The sequence below is a fragment of the Nestor notabilis genome, unplaced genomic scaffold, assembly GCF_000696875.1.
Source record: "Nestor notabilis isolate BGI_N333 unplaced genomic scaffold, ASM69687v1 scaffold18373, whole genome shotgun sequence".
Classification (NCBI taxonomy): Eukaryota; Metazoa; Chordata; class Aves; order Psittaciformes; family Psittacidae; genus Nestor; species Nestor notabilis.
Genome location: NW_009923558.1, coordinates 19,354 through 32,105, shown reverse-complemented (window position 1 = coordinate 32,105; position 12,752 = coordinate 19,354). Strand labels below are relative to the sequence as shown.

Genomic DNA, 12,752 nt, shown 5'->3' with positions numbered 1-12,752 from the left:
AGATGCTTACTTTAAAGGAGGAAAAAAAAAAAAAAAAAAAGGGGATTTGCTTTGGCCACCTTTCCAGCTTCCAGCTGTGAAGTACTGGAAATGTGGTTTTCATTATGTCCAAGAGAGAAATGTTTCCTTCTTCCAATTGGGATGGCAATAAATATTTCAAAACATAATATGCTGTAGACAAGTGAGTGAATAACACTTGTTTTCCACACAGCAGCGTGCAGCAGGTCTTGGCTGCTGTGATGAACAGGCTGGGGAGTCGCTGTGGTCTTGCATTAACACATGGGCTGTGCACAGTCACTTTGTCTGGGCATAGATTCAATAACCAAGTGTCTGGTTCTGCCTTCAGGTAGCTTTGCATTAATAAAACCCCCAAACAAGCAAAAACCAAAGCAGAAATGATCAGGAATCATTAGCAGTCCCTTTGTGTTAACCTTCTGGTGCTACCACTGTCGGTGAACGCGCTGCTGCCCTCACAGCACATCTCCAGCCTAGGACTCCTTTCTCCTCATCTGACCCTGGAGCAGTTGAGTTCTGGAGTGAGCCTGATAAGCTGATAGTGGGGCTATTTTGGATGAAGAGGAGGAGGGGTGAATTCCAGCTTTGTGGAGTACTCCCTCCCCTGCCAGTGTTGCTTTGCTCATAGGAAGGATGCTCCAGCTTGCATGCTTCTGGTGAGCTTGGCCAGGCCAGCATGGCCGGGGCACTTCTACAGATGGGAGGGTGGCAGGACACCACCTTGCACTTATTCCAGTTCATCTTAGGTAATTGTGTTGCTGAAGTTTGGCAACTTCACTCTTAAATTGCCCATTCTGCTTTTTCCTGCCTGTGTGCCTTTAAAGATGTCTCCATCCTCTTTTTCTCCCCTGCTGTCTGTGGTAACAGCCCAAAGCTAAGAGAGAAAGGCAGGATGTGAATTGACTTTTCAGATATTTTAAACCTTCATTCCCAATGTGGGAACGCTTTAAAATATCTTTTTCACCCACAAAGACTGCAGCATATTTTTCACTTTAAAATAATGTTTAATAAGAATTTTTAAAAGGAATTAAAATACCGATAGAAGCAGGAGGGCATAAGGCAAACATTAAGAAAAAAAACCCTTGAGGATAACATGAGTTTGTGAGCAATTTGGTCTTGCACTCTGTGGGAATTGGACTAGATCTGTGAGGTCTTCCCGGATATCCCTGCATAATTCAGAACCCTAAAAATAGCGCAAAACTTGAATAGCCTGGATGACCTCGAAGCTGCTTTGCAGGAGACTTGCAGCATAGCCAGAGTAGGTGAACACCCTGCAGCACATCTGGGCTTCAGAACCCATTGAGGAGGCAGTTGGGGCACTGCTAATTGGTTACTGGTCTTCATTAGCATCAGGCTTTGATGGATAGAGCTCCTGAGTTTGCTCCTGCAGTGAGCAAATAGTGCTGGGGGACTGTGGCCTCTCTCGGAAATGTGAAGTGAGTCTAAAGGGCCCAATTAAGTCTGTCCCGGGGGGGCTGTTCACAGAAGACCTCAGCACCATGGGCTGTGCTGGCTGGGAGCTGCTGCAGTGATTTATTCAGTGCGGACCCACAGGGCCGAGCAGCTCAGAGGAGGAGATGTGAGTCTATCCACAAAGGTACTTACAGTGGAGCTCTGGTTTGAAACAAAGCAGCCAATTTCCTTTCACCACAGACAAGCCTTATCTCAGGAGATTATGTCTGTCTCAAATGGAGCCTCTGGTGTCATAACCAGCTCTTCCTGGGTGGATACAGGCTTGAGCAACAATCCCATAGCAGCAGGCTGGGCTCTGGCTGTGCCTGGTGAGCCCTGGTCTATGTGGGCAGTGCTGGGACATTCTGGTTTTGGGGTTTTACTTAAACTGGCAGAGGAGAAGAGCTGCAGGGGCTGTTGTCCTGCATGTTGCTGAGCAGGGCAGCTCAGATGCCTTTTGAGGCATCTTGCTGGAGCCTGACTGCTGCTGTGGGGCAGATGTGTGCATCCTGCTGTGCTGTCAAGGAAGAAGACTGCCTGCAATCCAGCTTGCTGGTCTGACAGGCATGGAGATTTCTCTCAGTAGTCATGGATGCATGTTGTCCATAGAAAAGGTCTTTTCTGGGACATGGTCTCCTTACCCAGAGAAAGTTGTTTTCTTCAGCTCCCTGGGAACACTTTTCAGTGCACTCTCACAGATACAACCGCAGGAATCAACTGGTACATGGGGGTGTGTTTGTGTATATATATGTATGTGTGTATATATATATGTATATATATACACACACGTACCCATGTGTCTATGTATATGTGTGTGTGTATATATATATATACACATATGTATGTGTTTGTGTATATATATATATATATATATGGCGGGTTTTAGCTCATTCATATTGTTGTGTGATGTTAGATGTTCTTTTTGAAGCCGGGGCAGGAAGAGGCTGGAGTAAACCTTGCAAGTAGAGATGATGCACTTCAGAGAACACAGGTGGACTGGCAGGCTGGAAAGTTCAAGGAAATCTGAACTTCTTGCCTTTAGGATGCCTGTTTCTCTCTGTGCAGCCAGCTTGGCTTGTGATGTACCTCAAACAGCTTCTGGTTTCACTGGGACCATCCGTTAGATACAAGTTTTTATGTTCAGAACTGGATGACATGTATATTACTTCACTGAATTCTTATTTTTCTAATCTTACTCCAGTTAAAGGATTTTGCTCTTATACCTGGTCTAAATCACAAGGTCTCTCATGTAACCTCCTGAGCTTTTCCTCCCCTACATTCTTGTTCCACGAATCCATCTTGTGATGTCTGACACTTTGACAAAGAGGAGAAATTCATCACTGAGCCTTTTGTCTTTGATTTTCCACCCTCCCACCCCAGCTTTTTGGAATTTGGTGTTATATCATTAGGGATTTGTGAACCCAAGGGAGAGAGGTCTCTGCCTGTCTGCGCTGCAGGTTTCTTTCTCTTAACTGCCTGAGTTCAGGAGGTTTGTAGGCAGAGTGATGATGGGGAGATAAAGTGAGCTACAGGAACTGGTTGCAGGGTCATGCTGGCTGCAGGGGGTTTAAGATACTTTCAAACCAAAATCCATTCTTGAAGGATGGTTTTGGAAATTGCTGAGCATTGTATCTCATAGGAGCTTGAGGCACACCTTGGGCTGTCTACCTTCCAGCCCAGTTTGGACCCGAACTGAGAACCAGGCAGACTCTCCTTTCTGAATGTGCCAGTTTCTTTGCTTGGCTTGAAATACCTCCAGGGGTTCTGCATAGGTGGGTGGCACTGGGGTATCATTTAACTACAGTGTTTGCTGAGCTTAGACATCAACAGTACAGTGTAGGTGCCACTTAATGCTACACACTGATCTACTTCAGCTCTCCCAAGCTGATCTTCAGTGGTCCACACTGTTTTCCCTAGAAATTGTGCAAAAATTGGTGGTTGTGCTGTGCTGCTGCTGCTGAACTGCAGAGCAGAAGAACTGAAGTGGCATGAAAGGTCAGACCAGATTTTTTAGTAAGGAGCTGTTTGTTTGGAGGAAGTTGAGGAATTTTGGCCTAGTGCATGCTGAAATTCCTACTTGGTTGTGTGGGAGCTTGGGCTCAGGGCAGGCAGCTCCTCACAAATCCATTGAGGCTTTAATTTATAAGGACATGAACACTTTGCATCTTGCAGGCTATATTGTGCCTACCCCAGCTGGTGGTGGCTTGCAAGACTGGGAATCAAAGGAGATGTGCAGGAGAGCCTCCTATTATCCCAGGAAAGGTCGTGGAGTTCCATGGGCAGAGCCTGGAGGACCCAAGGACACCAGAGCCTTTGAGCTCTGCTGCGCTGAACCGTGGACTTGCTCTTCTTTCCAGCTGTGCCCATACATTTGGGTCTGGAATGTGCCATGTCCTAATGACTTGGTTTCATCATGATTGCTGCCAAAGTCATGGATTCCTTCTGTATGTTTTGAAAGCAAACAGTCAGTTGCTGTGGACAGTTTCTTCTCTGCCTCTCAGTGTGCGTGCAAGCTGGGTGAACAGTTAACCAGACTAACTGAGAGCTGTTAAATTACACTGGGGGAAATGGGAAAGATTGGGAGCAGCTCTGGCAAATTCATGGTGAAATCCTCTCATGGTGATGTTGTCCTTGGCTGGGAGAGGGTTGAGCATGGTCTTTTAATGAGATTCTTTCTTTTCCTTGTGCTCAAGGTCATAGTTTCTACCCTGTTAGATTGTGTGTTGATAAACAGGAGGTACCAGGCAGGGCTGTCACTAGGAGAAGTATTACAGCTCTTGACTCCAAGCCCATCCATTCTCTCTGACCCAGGAGTTGATGCCCCAGGAGGCCTTACAGGCTGCTTTGATGGTTTGGCATCAAACCGTCATTTGGTAGGGCCTGGGCTGGGCCTTCCTCCAGCCCTGCTCTACTGCCTGCTGTGCAGAGATGCTCAGTCACTGGGGAACAGGGACAGGTTTTTCTCTACAGTTGGACCTTCTTCCCTATATATAGCAAGAAGTCATGATGGATAGGGTTTTTGGCCATGCAGGGATATGTGGCAGCATCGTGCCATCCTCTCCTTTGTACATATGTATTGTCTGTTGTTTGAGTCTTCCTTCCCAAGCAACCAGTTGTTGTTCTTGAAATACCAGTGTAAGATTGTTCCCTGAGCAAAGGCAGCATTGGGCTGAGCTGCTCCTGTGAAGGAAGTTGTCCATGTGAACAGGAGCACTGGAGAGTGACCCAGATAGAGCCAAGTGCAATGGACTTTAAAGGTTTATTTGCAGGAGCTTACTGTGGGGCACTGAGCCCTTCATCCTGGCCTGGCCATGTCCTTCCAGGCCAGAGTTGTGCTCATCTAAAACTTGCCCTGGTCAGCTGGGGCACTCCAAAGAGATTGTTTTTTTCCCCATTAGCCTCTTGAATCTAGGTGGCATTTAAAAACCTGAGTCAGTTCTTTGCCATTAGTTACTAAAAAGAATACTTTCCCTGTGTGTGACCTGGAGCTGCTGAAGAGACTGCTGCTTCTTAGTGTTTCAAACAACTGCAGTCGAATTACATCCCTCAAGTCGTGCTTTTCCATAGCAATTTCTGATTTAGGATGCAAGCATAAACTTCCCGATATTTCTACTTACAGAAAGCATGTTTTTCTGTATGCTGTGGGGTTGCTGGAGTAGTTTTCATTTTGTTAAAACTAGTCATAGATTGCTGTTAGTGAGGAGAATTTGGGCAATGGACCAACAGCCTTTGAAAATCAGTCCCAAGGGTAATGCAGTAGTTTTCCTTCTCAAAGCCGTCACTGTGTAGGTGGCTAGATTTATGTAGCTGTCTGGATTAGAGTGATTTCCAGTTAGATTCCTTTATGATACCAAGTCTTGCTGGTGCATCTGCTCATTGCTCACCTGTCCATGCGAAGGTAGTTTGGTTTCTTTGCTTCTGCACATCAGGCAGCACAAGCGCATGTTATTTCACAGTGGGGGCCATCGATACCTCCCCATTAGTGTCTCCTTGAGCCTGGAGACTGTTGATTTTCCGTTTTCCTTCTTGGAGCCACTTTTTTCCTTCCTCCTCTTTTCAATACCATAGTTTACTGGAGGAAGACCCTGGTATGAACTACCCCTAATCCTGCCAGCAACTAAATACTTTGCAGATGTTTTCCCAGGAAACCTGACTCCCAAAAAACATTCCCAGAAGCTTCCTAGAAGCATTTAACGGTCAATTGACACCTCAAGCTAAACAATCTGAGAATCTGAAATCCTGAATATAATTATGTCTTATCTCTGAAGCTTTATGAATTTTTCAGGGTGTCTTTTACAGCCACTACTGTGCTGGGCTGCTGGTGTTTGCAAGAGGATTAAAGCATCCTGGGAGGGTTACGGTCCTTGTGGTTGGGGCATCTACTCCTCTCTCTGTTCTGTGGCCTCGCTGTGCTCCTGGGCTGATCTTGTCTTGCAGACTAAAGCCAAAACACAGCACTGTGCCAGCTACTAGGAAGAAAGTTAACCCCATTCCAGCCAAAACCAGAACACCTCCTTTATGGGGTGCCCAAGGCTGTTTGCGTTGTGGTGGCAGCAGGGTCCACTAAGCCCTTCTGCGAGGCTGTGCTAGTTCAAGTTTGCTCTAAATGACAAATATCTACGTGTTGTCTGTAAGGGGTTACTTTACACCACCCCCAGCAACCTAATAAGTTGCAAAGGCCATCTCAGCCAAGTGCAGGGTATCTCCTAATGCAGTGAAAGCCTAGTGTGGGTGAAGGCCTTATCTGTAAGCGACTGAAGCCTCATTCCAAGGAATTCCAGCCTTCCCCTTCTGTCCTGACCGCGTTCTAGCTCTGCTGTGACACCTGCGGTTACCTGCACCCACCATGGGCACGTCTGGCTCCAATAAGTGACCCTTGGGTGGCTGTTGGGCAAACACAGAGGGGGCTCATTCAGGAAGGACCCTACTTGCTGGGGGTCTGTACAGGTTGCTGTGTCAGCATCCTCTGAGTGCTGTATGTGTAGCTGTGTGGCATTTGCTGTTTGCAGCTTCAGGCAGGCGTGGATTTAACAGGATGCTCCCCAAAACCTGAATCCTGCCCATATTCCATTGTGACCCTCTCCTCAGCGTCAGCTGCCTGAACCTGCTGCATGTCAGGCTCTTGCTGCTGCCCTGTTGGCGGTTATTTCTAACACTTGGCTATCCACATCTTCCATTCAGCCCTGTGCGGGCTCACAGAGCCACAAGTGATGGCACTGCTCAGTCTTGCCAAGAGCTGCAAATCTGTTTGCCTGAGGATTTTTGGCAGGAGGCGTGTATGGTGCTGGCTGGGGAGGGACAACTCACACAGGAGGCTGCTGTGAAGATAGAGCAGTGCTGTGTGTGAAACCAGGCGAGCCAAATCCTTCTCAGAAGTGGTGTTTAAAGAAAAACCCTTTGTGGAAAACGCTCCGTCAGCTGTTCCTTAAGCCAAGCTGCTTAGATAGGGAACAGCAACTGTGTGGAAAATAGCATCATGAGATGCTGGATGGCTGCTGCTGTTAGTTACAACTCTGAGCAGGTTTCATGCTGGCTGGTAGCTCTGCATCTGTGGTTTCCAGGAGAGGCTTTTTCTTGATGTCTCTCAACAAAAGTCTTGAGTTTTGAGAGAAGAATTTGAAAACAGGCTGGTGCAAAACTCTGTCCCTTCCCTGTGCCCTGGGTCTGGTGCTCGCCTCCCTCCCCAGCCCTGCAGAGGTGTGTGAACAGCTACAGCTTTGCAGCTCTGTCCTCTCCCCTTGGGCTTGGGTCTGTGCGTGTCCTGGGCCAGGCAGGGGATGCTGTCACCTCTTGGCGCAGCAGTGGGCTCAGGGCAGCATCTCCCTTGTCCCAGAGGAAGATAAGAGCTACCAACCTGTGCCTCTCAGAGGTGTTTCTGAACCTGAAGGGCTTCTGAGCATGGGTGTGATGAGTTGCAATGGACTCTGCAGACAGTGAAAGGGGATGGACGGTTGTTTCTAAAACTTGGCTATCAAAATCTTGGGATACAAGAATGGGGGCACCTTCTCACTCAGAACCAGCATGAATAATTTGGGAAAATGTCATTTTTAGAGTGAGGACTGGACACACGGATGTATGAGAATGAGGAGGAGCTGCTGTGAGCAAAGGAGGGAAACAGGCAAAGCGTGTTTCAGTGCACACCCATCTTTCAAACACTGACTTCTGTGCTTTTTTTGTGCTGGGTTGGTTTGTTGAGTATCTTACCAAAAAAAAGCCAGACCTGCTTGGAGGGGAAGCACCTTTTTCTGCTGCTTAGAGAGGCTGAAGTAGTTCTTGTGTGATTGGAAAGAAAAGGTAGGCACATACCAGCAGCTAAATGTGAGAGATTTTAATAAAGGGTTCTGATGTATGGGCTGGGAAGAAATAAATGTGCTGTAGGACAGGAGGGGGACAGTCAGACTGTTAATGAGTAAATCCATTGCTTCCATGAGAATAAATGATTACAGGCAAAAGATGCAGAAAGAGCAGATCACTGACCCAGAGAAACTCAAAGCAAACCAGAAGCTCTCTAGCTTTCCCAGGCTTTCCCACCTTCTACGTGCTTGTTTGTAGAGAGAAAAGGTGCATGAAGAGGTCTGATCACTTACTCGCTTTAGCTTTGGCCACTGTTGGGAAGAGCAGATGTGGTGCCAGCGCCGCTGTGTGTTTCCAAGCCTGCTGAGTGCTGCTGTGCCCACAGTAGTTGGGCAGCTATTGCTGGGCAGAGGTGAACTGTGCTCCCAGGGAGCTGCTTTTCCTTGGTGTTGTGGACCCATAACCCCGTCCAGGCTCTGGCCTCTGCCACATCTTCCAGGTTTGGGCTTGTAGCTGCAGTGTTGGCCCAAGGAATGGATGGGCTTGGGAGGAAGCAAAAGCATTGATCGCTTTTGAAAGCTTTGAGGAAAAATGAAGAAAAAGACCAAAACCACTTACACAGTAGTTGTGAAATGGTTCATCTGGGTTTTTCCTGCTTTCCCTGCTTCAGACCAGGCTTTGCAGATGTGATTCTATGGCTGGAGCTGCTGTGCGTGATGCAGGCTGCGGTGCAGTATGCCCTAAACTGCTGTTAGCCACTGCTCCTGGCCGTGCGGTGTGTATCTAGGAGGCCTCATGTGCCCCTGAGATTGGGATTTATTGCCCATGCGCTGAGCAGCACCTGCTCGCCTGCTCCATCTGATCCTTCCAGGAAATCCCAAGCAGGAGTACGGCAGCACTGGTAACGCTATCCACACATGCTCCACAGGGCTATTTAGCAGCGGTTAGGAAGAGATGAACTGCTTTGTTTTTACATGGTGCTATTTAATAAGTCAACACCAAAGGTAATAAATCTGTCCTATGTAAAACTAGAGAGTGGTTTACTATATAAACTACACCTGTGTGCTCCAGGGCCCTGAGCAGAGCTACACATAGCTCCTGGCCAGCACAGCCTGCTTTACCTTGTTGACAGAAGGCCAGACAAGGGCCTCTATTGCCATTTGTCCACATGTAGTTGCCAGGATTACAACAACGTGAAGATTTACTTTGCTTATTAAATGTTACTGTATGGCTTTGTGGCTCCTCAGAGGACCATCAGTGAGACTTCACCAAAACTCCCTCACCAACAAAATACAGGCTGTGGCTGGGTCCAGCTTTGCTCTCGTTTTCCACATGTGCCTCTCAGAGCTGGAAAACTGAAATCAGTGTCTTGAGGGAGGGAATAGAAGAGAAATGTGCAAGTTTGCCACCATGTGCTGCTTACTCAGGTGGATAGATGGATGGATGGGCAGAGAACGTGCTGCTGTAAGTCAGCTGTGTTTCTCTTACCTCTCTGGATCCTGGTTTTACTCTTCAAATCTTTGAACTCTCACACAGGGCAGTAATTCAGTGTTATATTTTCATGGGATTTTGGAGCTGGATAAAGCTGACCACTAACCAAACACACAAATGGATGGAGTGGGTGGGAGATGGAGGAAATGCCCTCATCTCCGTCTTCCTCTACTGGCTCCAGGACTTGCTCCATCCTTCTAGACACTGGGGCAGCCACAGGGGATTATTACTAAGGACAAACACCAAACCCACTAACACAACAGCAGCTCGATGGAGGCTGTTACTAATTGAAGTACTCCTGTCAGAATTTCCTGGCTGAAAACTCATTTCATGTAATCGCAGGTGGTGGTCAAAGGTTGAGTTGGACCTGGTGTGCTTTTAGAAGGGTGAGAGCAAGGGCTCTGCTTGACTGCGGTCAAGTGTGTGCATCAGATCTGGTGCTTCACCGCCTTCCTCCATGGAGAAGGGAAAAAAATTGCCTAAGGGACTGTGAGCATAGAGGTCTTTATTCATCTGACTGATAATAGGAGCTAAATAAAGGCTTTGGAAAAACCCCCGACTATTTCTCTTGCAATATTAGTTGGGCAAAACTGTACTGGAACTAAACACGGAATGAAAAGTCTGGCTTTTCTGCCAGCTCTATTTTTGGAGTTTACTGCTTCATCTCTGTATCTCTCTGAGTTTTCTCAGCACATGCTCTGGAAGCAGCAATCTGCCTTGATGTTTTCCGGCAGGCTCTGATATTCTGCAAGATAAGGATGTGGGATGGAGCAACAGGGGGGGGGGACTGGCCAGATGTGACACACATCCCTCTGAATACCAGGATGCGGCTCCTGTTCCAGGATGGGGTTCACTGCGGTCGCAGACTCCTGGGTATTTTCAGTGCTCCATGTAGGAATGGTCATGGAGAGCAGTGGGTGTGCACGTTGGCTGCCTCCTTTGTGTCCCAAAATTGCAATCAGGACTGGAATAAAACAGCAGCAGACTAACGGCGTGCAGCAGTGCTAGTGATGGGTTAGGGTATGGAGCTTCGGGAATTATGTTTGGCTTTGAGTGCAGGATAGGAATATCCAAACTGGGCTTCAGCTGAGATACTGTAGTTGACCCAGCAAGAAGCCAGAGGTTCTTGTTCTTTCATTTGAAAAGCAGCAATAAAAGAGAAATAGTTGGCATGTTCCCCTGGTCTTGGATATTTAACCCTGCCACTGGGGTTGGGAATGGCCTTTCAGCTCCCAGCAAGCCTGGACACAGTTCTCCCCAGTGCCCAGTGTGTGTACGTGTCTCCCATGACTTCAGATGTCCTGAAACCAGCTATATCTTCTTCCAGCTAGAGAGGGCTTGTGTGGGTCATGAGCCTGTGCATGCCCGACCCCACCACTCCCCTGTCCCGGGAGTGCACACAGCAACCAGCAGCACTAGTTCTTTTCTTGACTGTTGTTTGCACTTTGTAGAGCCCTGAGCCCCAGGCTTGGTTTTGCTTCAAGTCTCAGTGTGCAAAAACTGACTCTCACCAGGCACTGGTTTGACTGGATCGTAACCCCTGTTCTCCAGAGGCAGGGGATTTCTGAGAGCTTCTAAAAGCATGAGGAGTGTGACCTTGAGGATGTTTAATAAGGAACATGTTATTTCCAGCACGAAGCTGGACAGTGAGGATCCCCCCAGAAACTCCAGGGGATTTACTGACTATAACCTTGTAGCTGGTTTTGCAAAAGGGTAAGTGCAGAAGATAGGGGTATGCCTCACATTTCCAGAGTTGTGTTTGTGGTTGCTGTTCATTCAGAGCACAGGCTTTCCCAGTGCCCGAGGCCAGAATGTGTGCAGGTATATGGGAGCTGCAGTGAATTTTGTCCACCTAAAGGCTATGGCAGATTCCAGCAGCAGCATTCATTTATTCCCTGTAGAATAAAGCCGGAGGAGGATTTACAGTGGAGGGAAGGTATAACTTCACTGCTTGGTACTCAGCCAACTTCCATGCCAAGAGGAAGATGTTGAGCTGTGAGAACTGGTTCTGCAGAGAAAGCAGCTGCTTGAGCTGAAGCCTCTTGGGCTTCACTAACAAATAATAGCTCTGCTGAGAGGGTAAACAGGCAGAAAATGCTGCTTCTCCTAAAAAGGTTAGTCTCATGTTCCTTGACAACATGTAGCTTGCAGAGGGGAGTTAAGGCAGCATTTAGGTCTGTTTTTTCTCAGTCTACTTGCAAGTCTTTTGACAGCAGGGAACTGTGTTGGGTGACCACTTTGATATCTTAATTCTCAATGGCACCAGTCCTTACCAGTGCAAACCCCGATAGTAGTGACAGATTCCATTCTCCTGCCCATCCGCAGCTGGAGAATGGCCTCTGACCTGCTGTGCTTCAGGATCATGCAGAGTTCACTCCTCCCCAACCATGTCCCTCAAGTCCCCTTAGCCTACACCTAGGTGTAAGTTCAGGTGCCAGCCTGTGGTGGGAACCAGAGCAACCCCTGGTAAGTGGAGGAGAGACTGCAGCAGAGCCAGAGCAGCATCCAGCAGGAGCCTGAGGAAGTCTTTGTCTGTATGTCCTGCTGAGGAGGAGACTGAACTGATGCCAATCCACAGGGATAAGTGCACTTGTCCTCTTGCTCCATACCCACACAACAGCACTCGGACCCCCTCAGCTGAATGACCATAACAAGACATGTGTGTTACGGATGACTTGGTAGAATTAAATACCTCTTCCTTGTCTCTTGTTCCCTTTAACAAGTCTTCTCTGGATTGTCAGGGCTATGTTGGAGGCGTATTATTAATGCTCATCTTCTGGCTCAGCACTGTGTGTGGCTGGGGCAGAGCTGAGGTTCAGGCTGCTGTTCTGGCCCCTCTGCGGCTGGTCATGGCAAGGGCAGGAGGGCTGAGACAGGCAGGGGGCCATCCTTTTCCTGCCCTTGTAGAAGTGTCCCTCTGGATACCTGTTAGTCTTCGGGGGATGTATGCTCATACAGCACCAGCTTTGTATGAGGAGGGACTCCTGAGCTATAAATCTCTGCATTTCAACTGCTAAACTCCCTTTTGGGTTGTTTTTGACGTTAGGAATTTTCTCTGATAACAGAACTTTATTTGCCTTTAAATATCACTTTGTGACAGGATGATGGAGTGGGGATTCTTGGAGCGAGCCTGTGCCAGCCGGGGAAGGGAAATTCTGCTGCGGCTTTTGTTTCATTCCAGCACTGACATTTTAGCTCTCTAAAGAGTACGTTTATTTTACTCTTGGCAGGGGTGTGTGTGCACACATCAGTGTCCAGACAGATGGGAGCAGCCCAGCGTCGGGGCTGTGCTGAAGCAAGTGCTGCTCTCCCTTCCCTCTGGCACCTGGGGAAGGGGAGCTGCTACATGGAGAGCCTTCAGAACACGAAATAAAACTAAGGATGTTGTGGCATTGTGTGCAAGGTGCAGTGGGAACCTGTTACCCCAAGAACAACCCAAAAGTCAAGTCCCCCAGAACAGCTCCATACCTGTAGTACTATGTATTGTAGAGCTGCCTGCT

At 48.0% G+C, this 12,752-nt stretch overlaps 1 protein-coding gene across 1 annotated transcript in view; it reads left to right on the top strand.

The window, feature by feature from the left end:
- Positions 1-12,752, top strand: part of LOC104403921 (laminin subunit alpha-5-like) — a gene marked incomplete at both ends in the record, with an annotated part of 48,895 nt that overhangs the window by 17,392 nt on the left and 18,751 nt on the right. The window lies entirely within an intron of this gene.